At 35.9% G+C, this 18,662-nt stretch overlaps 1 long non-coding RNA gene across 1 annotated transcript; it reads left to right on the forward strand.

Moving 5' to 3' along the window:
• The first annotated feature begins 613 nt into the window (after positions 1 to 613).
• Positions 614 to 18,592, forward strand: LOC122893858. The gene is made up of 3 exons (XR_006381703.1): positions 614 to 649; positions 10,201 to 10,322; positions 18,461 to 18,592. It is a non-coding gene; the product is annotated as an uncharacterized LOC122893858 (long non-coding RNA).
• Positions 18,593 to 18,662: the final 70 nt, after the last annotated feature.

The raw sequence follows: 18,662 nt of genomic DNA on the forward strand, positions 1-18,662 counted from the left end.
GTTTGTTTCTTTTCATTACTATTATTATTTCATTGTGTAATAAAAGAATTTTACATTCTATAACTAAGGAACACAATTTCTACATTTTTTATTCATGAATATTTTCCAGTTTTTTGCTACTATAAATAATAATACTATGTGTAGCAGTTCATTGGCTGCAAAGAACACCCTTGCATGTATCTCTTCATACACACATGCAATTCTGTAGAATATGAACATTGTAGCAGTAAAATTGTTGGATCATGAGGTATGCATATCTTAAAATTTAGTGAATAAGAGCAAACTATTTTCTGAAGTGGTTGTACCAATTATATTCCACTTAGAAGTACATGACTGTTTCTGTTCCTCTACATACTTGACAACTCTTGGTTATATCAGTCTTAAATTTCAGCCATTCTAGTGAGTTATCAGTGGCATCTAATACAGTTTTAGAATGCATTTTCCTGAAGATTACTGCGTTGAGAAGCTATTCAAGTCTTTGTTCATTTTTCTACTGGGCTATTGTTGTTTTTCCTTATTGATTTGTAGGAGTTCGCCAAGGTGGATTGTGTTGCGGCTGTCAAGTGTTTGAATGAATGCTCTGGCCATCTCAAATTACTATATTCCAGTCCTAGGACCTGAGATTTTCTGGGCCACAGATGATTGTTAGGTAAGCCCTGGAATCCATACTAACTTTTGAAAGCTATGAAAAGCTCTGCTTCACAGAAAACCCAACCTGCAACAAAAAATGTTTTTGAGAATTCTGCAAATCTAAATGGAGTTTAATGTTTAAGGTGTTTATTTGAGAGTGTTGTTGAGATCAACAACTGTGAAAAAGAGGTGAAGGAAGCAGAAATTGGGTAGAAGGAAATGTCAGGCTAAGATACAGACCCAATAAGAGGTGAGTTGAAATAGCCCATTAATGTTGTCCTAAATAGGAATAAATGGCCAAACTTTTATACCTCCATATCAATCAATTATTGGATGTAGGCAATTCTAGGAATGGCATGATCTTGGTCAGGTGGCTTCCTATACCTGAGACAATCCCTGAAAAAGGCAATAGTTGAAGGCTCTTTCCTGACAACATTCTTAGCAGCTGGGGCATCAATTATTTCCTTGAAGACCAATTTGGGCTATACAACCATGTGTCCTCTCAACTACTTGTTCTGAGTCAGCAAATGCTCCCTGGGCAAAAGCAAATCCCTGAATTGTTATTCTCTACTCCGGATTTAGCTCCAGTATTTATTTCCTTCATATCATTTACATTTTTTGATGCTTCTAAGAATATGGTTGTTCTATTCTAACCTTTTTTAGTTTTTCAATAGGAGTATTGTCTAAACTACCTATCCACCATCACCAGAAGAGGAAGTCCTGATCGGGTCTAAAATCTAGGGATGGGAGTTTTAATGTCTTTATAGAGATTTGGCTTACTTTGGGATATAACCTTGAGCCTAAATAAGGAACTGGAACTGAGACCTTGAATAAAGCTAAGGTCTCCCCAAGGAGGCTATTTCTATGAAAATGAGACTAAATGAACTTAACCCAAAAAGTTTTTGGAAAATAAAAAGTAGCTGGTCATCTGCCTGATTTAAGGAAGGTCAGAGGCGTGGGGGTGGGGTTCTCCTCTAAGAAAATTAACCATGAGACCATTCCACCAGTACTGCATGTGGTATACAGTATCTGAATTTATATTATCCCATGATCTGAATCATTAATTTAAATATTATCCATGACTATTGAAAAAATTTGAGGGCACACAGCAGGGAAAAAAAAACCTACAAAATTGCTCCATGGGGACCTTCTACACCCCCAGGATGCATTAATTGCTGTTAAGCTAGAAATAAAAATTTATAAACAACATGAGGTGATGTAGTATGAGGAAGAGTCACAAAACATAACAAACTGGAGAACTGACAAGCTAAGAACTTGAGGTAACAGAATCATCTCAGTCTACAAAATAAATCTGTTAAATGATCAGAGATGAAGGAAGTAATAGCAATCACAATGATAAATAAATCACTGTGAGAAAAAAGAGGCAAAATTTAAAAAGAACCAAGCATATTTTTATAAATGAATATAGTCATTGTCATTATAGACAGTGAAATTTGAAACTTGGGAAATCTTTAAATAGTAAAAAAGAGAATCAGTGACCTGGAAGATAGGTCACTGAATGTTACACAGAATGCACATTAGAGATATGGAAAACACAAAAGAGAGGTTATAAGATATAAAAAGGGTATAATTAGCAGGTCTAACTTATATCTCAAAACAATTCTACAAGGAAAAAATAGAGAAGCATCAATATTTGAAGAGAAAATGGCGTACATTTTCTAGAATTAAAGAAAGGACATGAATCTTCAGACTGAATATACACCAAGTCCGCTACTGGATAAATCAAATGAAATGCAGAAGTAGACACATCATCACCAAAGTACAAAATACCAAAAAGAGAAAGAAAACTTTAGGACACCAAAGAAGAAAAGACTGTATTTGTAATGCAAAAAATATTCAACTGACTGACTATAGAGTTATGTTGTCATAAGATGATACAATAATAATTTCAAAATATTGAAGGAAAATGACTACAGTTCTATAAATCTATGCCCAGTGAATTATCTTAAGAGTAAGGAAAAATTGGGACACCTGGGTGGCTCAGTTGGTTGAGCAGCTGCCTTCGGCGCAGGTCATGATCCCAGCGTCCTGGGATCCAGTCCCGCATCGGGCTCCTTGCTCTGCAGGGAGCCTGCTTCTCCCTCTGCCTCTGTCTGCCTGTGCTTGCTCTCCCTCTCTCTCTCTCTCTCTGACAAATAAATAAATAAAATCTTTAAAAAAAAAAAGAGTAAGGAAAAATAAAATCCCTTCTAAACAAGCAAAGGATAAATTTATTGCAGTCAGATCCCCGAAGAAAGATAAAAATATATACTTTAGGAGGTTTAACCCAAGTGAGATGTGGACTATAAGAATAATATGACCAGAACAATGTGGATAAATCAGATTATTAGTTGAGAGGCACCTGGGTGGCTCAATGGGTTAAGCCTCTGCCTTTGTCTCAGGTCATGATCTCAGAGTCCTGGGATTGAGCCCCACATCAGGCTCTCTGTTCAGCGGGGAGCCTGCTTCTCCCTCTTTCTCTGCCTACATCTCTGCCTACTTGTGATCTCTCTCTCTCTCTGTCAAATAAATAAAATCTTTTAAAAAATTACTAGTTGATGATATAAAAAAGAAAATGAAGAATCACCATCATGGAACTGGAAAAAAATAAAATGAAGCTGAAAAACAATCTAAATTAATATGGAAGAGGGTGGGTAGTAAAGGCGTGTTGTAATTAGAGTCCTTATATTTTTAAGAACAAAGAGGTATTGACCAATTTTAGATTTTCAGTCAAGTACAATCAGTAACTCCCAAAGGGAGGAAAAAGTGAGTAAAGAAAACTAAACCCAAACTTTTTCTGCCCATAGTTCCTGTCCCCATGCATTAATAAAACACCTTTTTACACTGGAAAAAAAAAGAAAAAGAAAACTCAATCTAATGAATGAATACATACATACATACGTATATACATAAGCAAGCAAAGATGAGGAGCAACAAATAAAAAGCCTAGAAGTAGAAAACAAATATATATATATATATATATATGGAATGAATCCCAATATATGAGTGGTCATGATAAATGAGGGGGATTAAACTGGTCAAGATTGTCAAAAAGGATTTCAAAACACAATTGAGTTATATGTTTTATACCCAGAATTCTTCTAAAATACTACGACACAAAACAGATGAGGACATGAGGCTATTGTGTGACCATGACTTTTATGTATATCCAGGCTGGGGAGGCCTTGGAAAACTCAGTCTACTCTTACAGTCTGCTGAATCTATATACAAATGGTGATTCATGTTTACTGACCCTGTTATTTAAAAAGATTTTTCTTCAGTCCTCTAATTTTTTTTTAAGATTTTATTTATTTATTTGACAGGCAGGGATCACAAGCAGGCAGAGAGAGAGAGGAGGAAGCAGGCTCCCCGCTGAGCAGAGAGCCCGATGCGGGGCTCGATCCCAGGACTCTGGGATCATGACCTGAGCCGAAGGCAGAGGCTTTAACCCACTGAGCCACCCAGGCGCCCCCAGTCCTCTAATTTTAATGCATTCATTTTGAACAGAAGCATTATTAATTCTCCAGCATTTGAAAAAATGACTACGAACAAAGGGCATCTTTCGGGTTTTCACATGCCAATCTGGAAATGGTGCCAAAGTTTATTGACTGCTTGCACCCTTCTGCAATCTAATTCAAAATGTGCAAGCTCATTCTAGCTCAGTACTAATGAACTAGAGCTGCAGTGCAATCAGAAACTCACTGTTTGCTGCACTAAACATAATTACCAATCATTCCTTGGAGGAGAACATAAAACTACAAAAAGATTTTATTATGTTGAAGGTCTTAAATAGGATAACTAAATATAGTACTGTAAGTTTGTTCACTGATAAGACATTTAAATTTTCCTAGTATATTATTATATTTTGCTTTTAAATTTGTTATTTTGATTTAATTCAAATATAACACTCAGTAATAGGTATTAAATAATGTAGTTGTATTGGGTTTATTGAAATACTAAGTCAAGCAATTACTTGTTATCTTTCTTATGATAAGATGGAGATAGAAGATAGCTAGATGCACAGTTACTTCTTAAGGCAAGATTGTGAATGTTATCAACACTTGTGAATATTATATGACTAGAAAGATTAATGAACAAAATATAATTCATAGATAAAATTTTGATTTTAGTGATTGTTATATAACTGTATGTGTTTGTCAAACTCATCAAATTATGCACTTTAAAAGAATATATTTTACTGGGGCACCTGGGTGGCTCAGTAGGTGAAGCCTCTGTCTTGGGCTCAGGGTCTGGGATCGAGCCCCACATCAGGCTCTTTGCGCAGCAGGGACCCTGCTTCCCGCACCCATCCCCACCTGCCTCTTTGCCTACTCGTGATCTCTGTCTCTCAAATAAATAAATAAAATCTTTTAAAAAAAGAATATATGTTACTACACGTAATTTATACCTCCATAAATCTGACAAATTATTTATGCAGCTAAGTTTTGCTATAGTGGTTACAACTAATTTAAATTTGCATCCTCAGGTTTTGATAGCATCTGTACCTCTACATCATGCCAATGAGTAATATTAAACAAATGTTTTGGTCTTTGTTAAACTTTAAGTAAAGATATACTACTTATAGGTAAAAAGTAGCATACCTTTTTTTTCTTTTACTTGCAACTTTCAATGTACGCACTGGATGAGCATTTGTTTTTTATTCTCAGCACAACTTATACATGAAATGACTTCTCATATCATTTCCCACATTTCTATTGTGGTGTTTATCTTTTCCAACTGAGTTGTAAATATTTGTTGTGGATTTTTAAGTGATACTTCATAATTAATATTCAGATGTTCTTGCCAGTATGTGGTTTTTAACTTTAATATATCTAGTTTTCATTGACAATGTTACTGATTTTTATGTAGTCAAATTTACTTATTATTCTCCTTAATGTAATGCTGGTTTTACATCTTTTAACCCTACTCTAAGATTATATGTAGTAATCTATGTTTTCTTTTAGTAACTTATGGAGTCATTTTTGATATCATATTTTGCCTTGGGAAGAATTTATTTGGGTATAAGTTGTATGGTCATGACTTATTTGAAGAATCTGGCTTTTTCCCACTAGTGCCCTGCTTTGTCATATACCACACTCCCATATCTATTATAAAGCAGAATCAGAACTATAAAAACAGAATATACTGATGGTTGCCAGAGGAGAGAGAAGTGGGGGGCTTGGGCCAAATAGGGGAAGGGGAGTATAGACTTCTAAGTTATGGAATAAACAAGTCATGGGAGTAAAAGTCACAACAGAAAAAATATAGTAAATGATATTACAATAGTAATGTAACAGGACAGATGGTAGCTAAACTTGTGATGAGCATAATATAACTTGTATTAACTTGTCAAATCACTAAACTGTACATCTGAAACTAATGTAGTATAATGTGTCAACTAAAATCAAATACAAAAAATCTTTGGGGGAACAAATCATGATACAAATAAAAAATTTAGTTACAAAAAAAAGATGTATATATAGACAGTGGAATGTTATACAACCATAAAAGAGAATAAAATCTTGTCATTTGCAACAACATGGATGGATCAAGGCAATCTAAGGCTAAGTGGAATAAGACAGTCAGAGAAAGATAAATATCATATGATTTCACTCATGTGTAAAATTTAAGAAAGAAAACAAATGAACAAAGGAAAAAGAGACAAATGAAAAAAACAGACTCCTTTTTTTCCCAATTTATTTATTTTCAGAAAAACATTATTCATTATTTTTTCACCACACCCAGTGCTCCATGCAAGCCGTGCCCTCTATAATACCCACCACCTGGTACCCCAACCTCCCACCCCCCCGCCACTTCAAACCCCTCCGATTGTTTTTCAGAGTCCATAGTCTCTCATGGTTCACCTCCCCTTCCCATTTACCCAAATTCCCTTCTCCTCTCTAATGCCCCTTGTCCTCCATGCTATTTGTTATGCTCCACAAATAAGTGAAACCATATGATAATTGACTCTCTCTGCTTGACTTATTTCACTCAGCATAATCTCTTCCAGTCCCGTCCATGTTGCTACAAAAGTTGGGTATTCATCCTTTCTGATGGAGGCATAATACTCCATAGTGTATATGGACCACATCTTCCTTATCCATTCATCCGTTGAAGGGCATCTTGGTTCTTTCCATAGTTTGGTGACCGTGGCCATTGCTGCTATAAACATTGGGGTAATGGCCAAAATTAACAGAACAGGAAACAACATGTGTTGGAGAGGATGTGGAGAAAGGGGAGCCCTCTTACACTGTTGGTGGGAATGCAAGTTGGTGCAGCCTCTTTGGAGAACAGTGTGGAGATTCCTCAAGAAATTAAAAATAGAGCTTCCCTATGACCCTGCAATTGCACTCCTGGGTATTTACCCCAAAGATACAGATGTCGTGAAAAGAAGGGCCATCTGTACCCCAATGTTTAAAACACAGACTCTTAAACATAGAGAACAGATTTGCAGTTGCCAGGTAGGTGGGCGGATGAGTGAAATAGGTGAAGGGGAGTAATAGTAATCTTATCATGATGAGCAATGAGTAATGAATAGAATTGTTGAATAGTTATATTGTATACCTGAAATTAATGTAACATTGTATGTTATTGTTCTTGAATAAAAACAAAATCAAGCATCTCATTAAGTGGAGAGTCATACCATGTTTATGGATTGGAAGAAAGAACATAGTCAATATTTCCCAAATTAATATTTTGATTTTTACACAATTCCCATCAAAACCTCAGCAAGAATTTTTGTAGATATAGACAAGATTTTCTAAAATTTCTATGGAAGACAAACTAGAATAGCTAAAACAATCAGATTGGTATTATTGAGGAATAGACACACTGATTAATGGAACAGAAGAGACATCCCCCCTCCACAATTCCCACACAAATATACCATAGTTTTGGCAAATGTGCGGAGACAATTCAATGTAGGAAAGTTCGCCTTTAAATAAACAGTGATGGAGAAAATGGACACACATAAGTTTAAAAAAAACAGACTTTGACCTGCACTTTGTAAATATAAAGCTATAATACTTTTTGGGGGGGAAAAAAAGGAAAAAAATCTTCAGCATCTAGGATCAGACCAAGAGTTCTTAAACTTGTCACCAAAGCATAATCCATAATGGGAAACTGATAAACTGAGCTTCATCAAAATTAAAACTCCAAGAACATGTTAAGAAGATAACATAACAAGCAATGAATGTGAAAAAGATTTTGCCAGCCACATATCTAACAATGCACTATCTAGAATATGTAAGGAACTCTCAAATGTCAAAAATTAAAAAGAATCCAATTAGAAAATGGGAAGAAACCACAGAGACATTTCACTGAAGAAGACAGATAAGATGGTAGAAAAGCACATGAAAAGATGTTTACTCATTAACCATCAGATAAATGCAAATTAAGATAAGATATCACTACGTATCTATCAGAATGGTTAAAATAAAACAGTGATAATACCAAGTGTTGGCAACACTTATGTTTCCAGTAGGATGGTAACACTGCATAGCTGCTCTAAAAAGCAATTTGGCCATGTTTAATAAAACTGAACATGCAAATACCATATCACCATGCAGTTGCACTCCTGGGCCTTTATCCCAGAAAAATGAAGAATTACATTTATAGCAATACCTGCAAGTGAATATTTACAGGAACTTTTTTGTAATAGCCAAAAACTGGAAACAACATAAATGTACTTCGGTGAGTGAATGATTAAACAAATACAATAAATCCGTATCAAGGAAGGCTGCTCAGCCATGAAAGGAACCAGGAAACTGATACACACCACAACCTGAATGAATTTCTGGAGAATTATTCTGAGTGAAGAAAAAGCTAATCCCCACTAGAACAAGTGTAGGCAAGAATGTGGAGAGAGAGGAACCCTCTTGCACCGTCAGTGGGAACACAAACTGGGGCTGCCACAGTGGAAAACAGTATGGAGGTTCCTCAAAAAGTTAATAAAACTTCACTATGATCCAATAATTCTACTAAGTACCAAAAAAAAAAACAACCCCACTATTTCAAAGGGATACATGCATCCCTGTTTTTATAGCAGCATTATTTACAATAGCCAAGTTATGGAAACAGCCCAAATATGCACCCGATAGGTGAACGGATAAAGAAGATGTGGTGTATACATACCATGAAATATTATTTGGCCATAAAAAAAAAGAATGAAAACTTGCCATCTGTAACAACATGGGTGGAACTGAAGAGTATAGTGTTAAGCAAAATAAATCAGAGAAAGACAAATGTCATATGATTTCACTCAAATGTTGAATTTAAAAAAGAAAACAAATGAACAAAGGAAAAAGAGAGAGAGAAAGAGAGACAAACCAAGAAGCAGACTCTTAAGTATAGAGAGCAAACTGAGAGTTACCAGAGGCGGGGTAGGGTGGGTGGATAGGGGAACAGGTGAAATAGATAAAGGGGATGAAGAGTACAGTTATAAGTAATGTGTAGAATTGTTGAATCACTATATTGTATACCTGAAACATTATATGTTAAAGGAGTCAATCCCATTTACAATTGCACCCCAAACCAAAAGATACCTAGGAATATACTGGAATTAAAATTTAAAAACTTAATATAAAAATAAGATAACCCCCAAAGGTTACCCACCGAATGATTCTATTTATATTATATTCTTGAAATTAATTTTAGAAATAGAGACTAATTAGTATTTTGTTCTTGGTGGGGAGACAAAGAAGTGAAGTAGATGTGGCTATAGAAGGGGGACATGGTGATAGAAATGTTCTGATTTTCACCTTATTAATGTCAATATCCCAGTTTTGATATTATTAGTAATGCAAGATGTTGCTATTAGAGAAAAAAATGGGTAAAGGGTACACAGGTTCTCTGTATTATTTTTTGTAACTGCATTTGAATCTTCAATTATCTCAAAATAAAAATTTTAAATTAAAAAAACTTAAATATACACTTATTATAGGATTCAGCTGGGAGAAATGGAAACACTGATCATATAAAGACTTGTACATAACTGTTCATAACAGCGTTATTTGTAATAGTCTAAAACTGGGAATAACTCAAATGTCCCTCAACAGGTGAATGGGTAAACATATTGTGATATATTCAAACAGTGGAATATTACTCAGCAAAAAAAGAACTGAACTTTTGATACATGCAACAATATGGATAAATCTCAATATAATAAGGCCAAGTCAAACAAATATAAAATTCTAGAAATTCATATTAATCTACAGTCACAGGAAAGAGATCAGATGATTTCACAGGTTCATCTCAATGTTTATTACATTGTATATTTTATTATTTTTTATATATGTATTTTAAGATTTTATTTATTTGACAGAGAGAGATCACAAGTAGGTAGAGAGCCAGGCAGAGGGAGTGGGGGAAACAGGCTCCCCACCAAGCAGAGAGCCCAACATGGGGCTCAATCCCAGGACCCCGAGATCATGACCCAAACCAAAGGCAGAGGCTTACCCCAGTGAGCCAGCCAGACACCCCACATTGTATACTTTAAATGTGTGCAACTTATTGCATGTCAGATTATAACCAACTGTAAAAACAATAATCATTTTCTCTGTGATCCTACAGATTTTTGTTTGAAACGCCTACTGCAGTATCAGTTTTGGAATTAGAAGTCCTTGGAGGAAGTCGCATATTGTTCAGAGGATTGACTGTAATAATATAGCACTTGACACACTGCCTATTGACTAGTAAGTGTTCAAAAATGCCCATTATCATTATCACCAACACCACACAGTTACCACTTAAGGGCAGGAAGGGACCATGCCTTATCCATCCTTATATTCCCACTAGCTGTTAAAGTACATACATTCTCAATCTTTAATAAATTGAATTGGATAAGATGGCTTATTATTATAATATGATGAAGTACTTTTATCATTCCTCAGCCTCTGAGAATTTGGCCCATTGCCAGGGTGGGTATTGTTTTGTTTTTCTTTTCCTGTTAAAATGTACACAGCTATGATATTTTGGCACAGTAATAGCACAAACCTTCCCCCATCACCATTTCAATTTGCTTCTTGGAATGTATTTTCAGAAATAATAATATCACGGCAATGGGCATGATTAGAATATCAGATGTGGTGCCAGTCTCTTTATCTAGGATATTTTCCTATCCTCTGTTTTTTGGTACATTCATCCTCTTTCCTTTGGAGAATGTATGAGGAAGAGAGCAGTGGCTGGGCAGTTGGTGGGAAGACATGACCCATGTCTGTTCTGTCAATGTCCAAGCTGGAAAGGAGAAGATAGCTAACTCATTCTTGCACATCTTGAGATGTAGCATAAAATATTGGATGGTCAACAACTCAATCTTCAATAATGTTAGCAACTCTAGTCCTCCAAAGTTATGGAAGAATGTATTTTCTTATATAAGGAAGTCTTGACCAATATGATTAATTTAATGATTCTTCTCCCCCTAAATCTCATTCAGTTTACTGTCCTGAAAGTCTCCTCCTACAGTATCACCAGCAATGCATGAGTCCGCCTACATCCCCCTTGCCCACCCACACACGGTTTTGGAATTTTTTAAAAAATTACCTTTGCTAATGTACAAGAGCTGTCTAATTTAAGGGTTTTTGACCTGGAGCCCCTCTTTCCAGAGATGGCTTTTTTCAGATCCTTAAGAAATAGAACACAAAAGTGTCTACAGTCTAGTACATCATCTGTACTCCTAAGTAAAGGTTCTGACTCCACCTTTTTTTAAAAAAGATTTATTTATTTATTTTAGAGAAAGAGAGCATGAGCATGGGGGCGGGGCAGAGGGCGAGGAAGAGGGAGAGAAGCAGACTCCCTGCTGAGAGTAGAGCCCCACCTGGGGCTTGATCTCACAACCCTGAGATCATGACCCAAGTTGAAACCAAGAGTCAATCCCTTAACCAACTAAGCCACCCAGGTGCACCCTGACTCCATCTTTGTCTGCTTGACAACTGTAGTGCGCTGGCCTGGACAGTAAACTCACTGCATTGCTTTATTCTTTTTACTGAAATCCTGGACCAGAACTGGGGTAGGTCTGGAGCTGGGCTGCTGCTCTCCTGAGCACTGTAGAACCTTCTTCACTGCTTACTACTATTTACCGCAGTGGAGAGATAGTGAAGACAGAGGGCAAGCAAGGAATAGAACAGAAGATAATTTTCTTTTTTTTTTTTAAGATTTTATTTATTTATTTGACAAAGAGAGATCACAAGTAGACAGAGAGGCAGGCAGAGAGAGGGGGGGAAGCAGGCCTCCCGCCAAGCAGAGAGCCCGATGTGGGACTTGATCCCAGGACCCTGAGATCATGACCTGAGCCGAAGGCAGAGGCTTAACCCACTGAGCCACCCAGGTGCCTCCAGAAGATGGTTTTCATCATTTTTTTCACTTTTCCCACCAGAAATTTTATCCCCTGACCCTGAGATAGTGATGAACAAAACATTGTTACTACCCATCTATCATTTATTTAGTGCCTATTAGGAGCCAGGTCTTTGTTTATATACAGTATATATACAGCCATGTTAACTCTCATAACAATCCCATAAAGTTGGTGCTGTGAAACTAATGAAACTAAGTTTAGGGCAGATTGAGTTAAGCAGCAGAGCCAGGATTTGAGCCCTAGTCCTAGACATCTGACCTCCCTGAGGTCATACTAGAGGTGGCCCTAGTATGAATGTGTAATGCTTGGCAGTGACCTTCTCCCATGGCAGGCACTGAAAGGCAATCGATACTTTATTTATTTTTTAATTCAATTTAATTTAATTTTTTCAGTGTTCTAAGAACAATAGATACAATAGATAAAACAGATATCTTAAAAATGCTTATTAATGAGAAGAGCAGCAATGGCATAAAATAAATTTTGAACATAGCTTTAGAGTCAAGTGAAGCATCTTGTATATACTCTTTCGTGCTGTAGGGAAGTTGATCAAAAGAAAAAGAAGGCATCAGTGCCCACGACCTAAACAGGTTTTAAATGATCTCTGGTCCACCAAAATGCTTCTAAGTTCTAAAATAACTGGAAAAATTGTTTTTTGAAGTCAATTTAAAATATATTAGCTATAAAAAAATATGTTAGTTATGTGTATATTCCTCATGTGTTACATTTGTAATTCACAATTCTCTGTATGAGCAATATGTTTATAAAACCATCTTTGGATCTTGGAGTTGAGTTTTCCATTTTAAATATAACAGAGGGTTATAGTTGTATGTATTACCACACACAAATCTGCAAATCATAAAGCTGTTTCCAACTGTATTAAAATGTACTAAAATTTCTAGTATCTCCTTGTATAGCAATGACCCAATTTCTCATTTTCAACTGCTCCCTGATACCTTCCTGATATCATATCAACAACAAAAAAGGTAGATTTAAACACAGCAACCTTTATCTTATACTTTAATAAATAATTACTCTGTTCTGTTCTTACCCAATTGAAGACACTTCATGTTTACAAAATATAAGCATAGTTAAGTAAATGACAAAAACTCAATGGCTTCTAATTACTGTGTAATGATGATGATTAGCTTTTCTACCAAGTTAAGTGCAGACATTTTCAAGTATTTTTAGAAATATATATTATTCTCTTTTCTTGTTATCATTATTTTATTTGGGCTTTGAGTATTTTTGTCATGCTATTTTAAAATAAGACTGTTCACTACCTGGTATCTTCTGTCAAAAAGTCTCTGGGTATAACTCCTACTTCTATTAATAATTGAAAGTCCTGGCAGCTTTCTTTCTCTGCTTGTTAATATTCAGTTCTCACTAACTTCTCACTGTCAAAAAGAGTTAATAACAAGTTGGCTATTATACATTTTAAGTGAGCTCTGCATATGAAAAAATGATTAAAATGTTACATGAGTATAAATTCAAAAGTAGAAACAATTATCCATGAAAAGCAAGACTATTTCTAAAATACCACTACACCCTCTATGAATAAACAGGAAAGACATGACAGATTCACTGGCTTTGCTGACACTAACATCAGTGAAGTCAGGAGAAGGCCAATACTTCAGTAATAATATCCTTGGGGGCCTCCCATATGCAGGTTTGCAAATAATTAACACTCAAGTTACAGAGCCACTTGGCCTAACCTGCACAATATCAGTCCATATGACATTTAATAACGGTGTAATTATGCATCCTTTTAACCTTTTCAAATGCAGCTTCAATTTGAGATAAGAAAAATGACAAATCTACATATTTTTTCTATGAAATTTACATAAAACCAAAGAGTTGTATCCACCGTGAATTAATATTTATAATGAGAAAATAAAATGTTTCGTTGGGAACAAGACCAGCTGCAATTTTACTGATTCACTGACTTCTTTTGTATGTCCATATCACACCTTATTTTGCCTTTGGAGTATTTCATTTAATTTTAAACCGTATATCAAATTACTCAGTGATTCTGAGACCAGTTTCCTCATCCGCACAATGACAGTAAGATAGGTTATTTGTATTCAAACGGTACTTTGAAGCTGGACCTCAACGTATCAAAAAGATAAAACTACAGCTCTTATGCGGACATTGGAATAGGGAGGGACTTCCCTACCAGGGAGAACCTTGAGTCTCCCTCCCTCCCACCCTGCAAGAACTCTAGGGAATCTAGTAAAAATAAAACAAAGCAAAACAAAATACTAGAATTGAGAAGTGAGGCCATAAGATGCAGGATCAGGACAGCAATCCAATAATGAAATTAAGAAAACATTTCCGTTCACCGTAGCATACAAAAGAATAATTTCTTAAGAATAAAGTCATTAGGGGCGCCTGGGTGGCTCAGTGGGTTGAGCCGCTGCCTTCGGCTCAGGTCATGATCTCAGGGTCCTGGGATCGAGTCCCGCATCGGGCTCTCTGCTCAGCAGGGAGCCTGCTTCCCCCTCTCTCTCTGCTTGCCTCTCTGCCTACTTGTGATCTCTCTCTGTCAAATAAATAAATAAAATCTTAAAAAAAAAAAAGAATAAAGTCATTAAAAGAGCAAGACCTATACACTAAAAACTATAAAACATTGTTGACATAGAAATGGACAAATTGATCCTAAAATTTATGATCTGTACCCCTGAAACTAACAATACATTATATGTTAATAAAAAATAAAATTTTTTTTAATTAAAAAAAATAAAAGCCAAACAAACGTTGAAAAAACTGGAGGGTTTATACTGACAATCTCAAAACTTACTACAAAATTTCAGAAATTAACATAGTGTAGTACGGGCATAAAGACAGACATTAAAATCAATGTAAAAGAGCAGCAAGTCCAGAAATAAATGCACACATTTACAGTCTTTCAATTTTTGACAAAGATTCTAAAACAATTCAGTAGGAGAAGAATATTCTTTTTAAAAGATTTTATTTATGTATTTATTTTATTTATTTTTGTTAGAGAGAGAGAGTAGTACATGAGTGGGGAAAGAGCAGAAAGAGAAGGTGAGAATCTCAAACAGTCTCCACACTGAACCCAGAGCCCAACATAGGGCTCAATCCTATGACCCCGAGATGACAACCTGAGCCAGAACCAAGAGTCAGACATTCAGCTGACTGAGCCACCCAGGCTCACCAAAGACTATTCTTTTCTAAAAAATGGAGCTGGAATAACTGTATATCCATTAAAACAAATAAGCAAATATAGAACCTTATCTCATACCATACACAAAAATTAACTCAAAATGGATCAATAGATATAAGGGTCAGACCTAAAACTATAAAATTTATAGAAGAAAACATTGGCAAAATTTTTGTGACTATGGGTTAGACAAAGATTTTTTTAGATATGACATCAACAACATAATTCATTTTAAAAATGGTATATTGGGAGCACCTGGGCAGAATAGTTGGTTAAGCCTCCAAAATGACTCAGGTCATGATCTTGGGATCTTGAGATCAAGCCCTGCATTGGGCTCTGTGCTCAGCACAGTCTGCTTGAGATTTTGTCTCTCCCTCTGCCCCTCCTGCTTATGCTCTCACCCTCTCTCTAAAATAAATAAGTAGGGACATCTGGGTGGCTCAGTGGGTTAAAGTCTCTGCCTTCAGCTCAAGTCATGACAGCGTCTTGGGATCGAGCCCCGCATTGAGCCCCACATCGAGCCCCACATCAGGCTATCCTCTCAGTAGGAAGCCTGCTTCTCTTCCTCTTTCTCTGCCTGTCTCTCTGCCTACTTGTAATGTCTGTCTGTTAAATAAATTAAAAAAAAAAACTTTAATAAAAAAAATTAAATAAGTAAATCTTAAAAAAAAAAAAGGTATATTGGCCTTTGCCAAAACTAAAATCTTTTTCTCTTCAAAAGACACCATTTAAAAATGAAAAGACAAACCACAGGTTGGGGAAAATAGTTGCAAATCATGCATCTAAAAATGAACATATGTACACCATACACAAAAGCCAACTCAAAATGGATTAAGGACTTGAATGTAAGATGGGAAACCATAAAACTCCTAGAAAAAAACATAGAGACTAAGCTCCTTGACATTGATCTTTACAACGATTTTTTTTTTTTAATTTGGCACCAAAGCCAAGGCAACAAAAGCAAAAATAAACAAGTGGAACTATATCAGACTAAAAGGCTTCCACACAGCAAAGGAAACCAACAACAAAATGAGAAGGCAACCTACAGAATGGTAGAAAATGTTTGCAAATCATACATCTGATAATGTGTTAATATCCAATATATATAAAGAACTCACTCAACTCAATAGAAAAGGAACAGTTTGATTAATAGTAGCTAAACCTCTGTCCTAACCAATAAAGGAGCCCTGTGTCAGTAAAGTAGAGCGGGAGGAATCCAGTGTCCAGAATTATGGGGTAATTAGTAAGGAATTTAAGGCAGCTCATGTGGACGATCTTTATCAGTATTTGTTAGTACAAAGGACCACAAGAAAAAGATGGGTGCTTGAAGAGACAGTAAAGGACATGGGACAGAAACTTCCTTGGGGAAGCTATTTTCTTATTTTTTAAAAGGCTGAGTATATTCATAATCCCAAGCTGGAAATAGTCAAAGTAACACAATTTGCTGCTGTGTTAATCACTGATGAATATGAGCTAGTTTAAAGATAAATGCTATGAAAACAAACAATTTGAGTGGAAAGAGTGAAACCTTTTGTTAGGTGCTTCTTAATAGTAGAATTTCTGCATCAGGAGGATCCTATGGTTCTTGTCCTTTCTTTTATTGATGTAATGTATCACATTGATTCCTTTGCAAATGTTGAACCACCCTTGCATCCCAGGAATGAATCCCACTTGGTGGTGGTGAATCATCCTTTTAATGCACTGTTGGATCCTACCGGCTATTATCTTGGTGAGAATTTGGGCATTCATATTCATCAGGGATATTGGTCTGTAATTCTCCTTTTTGGTGGGGTCTTTGTCTGGTTTTGGGATCAAGGTGATATTGGCCTCATAAAACAAGTTTGGAAGTTTTCCTTCCATTTCTTTCTTTTTTTTTTTTTTAACAGCTTCAGAAAAATAGGTATTAGTTCTTCTTTAAATGTTTGGTAGAATTCCCCTAGGAAGCCATCTGGCACTGGACTCTTGCGGAATATAAGAAATAGCTCAGAGGATCATAGAGAACAGGAGGGAAAATGGAATGGAAAGAAATCAGAGAGGGAGACAAATCATGAGAGACTCTTAACTCTGGGAAACAAACTGGTGGTTCCTGGAGGAGAGGCAGTGGTGGGGGGGATGGGGTAATCTGGTGGCAGGCATTAAGGAGGGCACATGATGTGATGAGCACTAGGTGTTATAAACAACTGATGAATTATTGAACTCTACATCTGAAACTAATAATGTACTGTATGTTGGCTAATTGAATTTAATTTTTAAAAAGTAAAAAAAAAAAGAATTTAAATTTCTCCAAAATTATTGCATTGATGTTGCACCTTTAACACAATCAAAATTATATGAAGTCATATAATCCAATCTAGTTTATGAAAAGGAGATTGTATTTATTAAGCAACTACTGTACATATATTAGCACATTATTTAAAGAAATCTCTTGAAATCATGATGACAAGTGGTGATCACATGATAAACTTAGTGGAACATAAGGCAGAACATTTTCAGTATCTTAAAGATTTTTTTAAAAAGATTTTATTTATTTATTTATTTGACAGAGACAGGGAGAGAAGGAATACAAGCAAGGGGAGTGGAAGAGGAAGAAGGAGAAGCAGGCTTCCTGTTGAGCAGGGAGCCCGATGTGGGGCTTGATCCCAGGACCCTAGGATCATGACCTGAGCCGAAGGCAGATGATTAATGACTGAGCCACCCAGGCACCCCAGTATCTTAATGATTTTTAACAACAAGTTTGTATGGAGATTTTGTAGCACAGATATAGGTACATAGATATATATGAAAGACACACAAAACAAAAAAACTTGGTAGTGGTTAAGTCTGATTTATGGGATTATGTAGTATCTTACATTTTCTTTTTGTTTATATGTTTTGCATTTTTAAATTTTGTATTATTTTTAAAGATTCTGTTTTATTTATTTGTTTATTTATTTTAGAGAGGGAGGGCATGAGTAGCGGGGAAGAGCAGAGTGGGAAGGAGAAGAAAGGGGAAAGAATCTCAAGCAGACTTTGTTCTGAGCAGGGAGCCTGACGTGGGTCCTGATCCCATGACCCTGAGATCATGACCTGAGTTGAAACCAAGAGTTGGAAGTTCAACCGACTGAGCTACCCAGGTGCCCTGTTTTGCATTTTTGATGTAAAAAAATTTTTAAAGAGGAAAAAAATGGACATTTTAAATTTAAAAATATTACTCCTTATAAACTGTTAGTTGAAAGGGAACTAGTTAGTTAAAGGTGGAAGTAGTATATATATAAAAAAATAAGTATGCAGTCTGAACTTATTTTACTTTTATTTTAAAGAAAGATGAGAAACAACTTCCAGAAGTGTTCTTGAGCTGTAAATGTGCCTTTGACTGTGGTCATCGCCATTACCCCTGTGAAGGACGGGAATTTTCCACACGAGTCTGAGAAGATTAAAATGGTGAATGAGAGTGACTGTGATGAGCTAAGATGTATTTTTAGGATCACTGAGGGTCCGAAGAAGAATCGAACAAAATGATCC

This window comes from Neovison vison, chromosome 13, assembly GCF_020171115.1.
Source record: "Neovison vison isolate M4711 chromosome 13, ASM_NN_V1, whole genome shotgun sequence".
Taxonomy (NCBI): Eukaryota; Metazoa; Chordata; class Mammalia; order Carnivora; family Mustelidae; genus Neogale; species Neogale vison.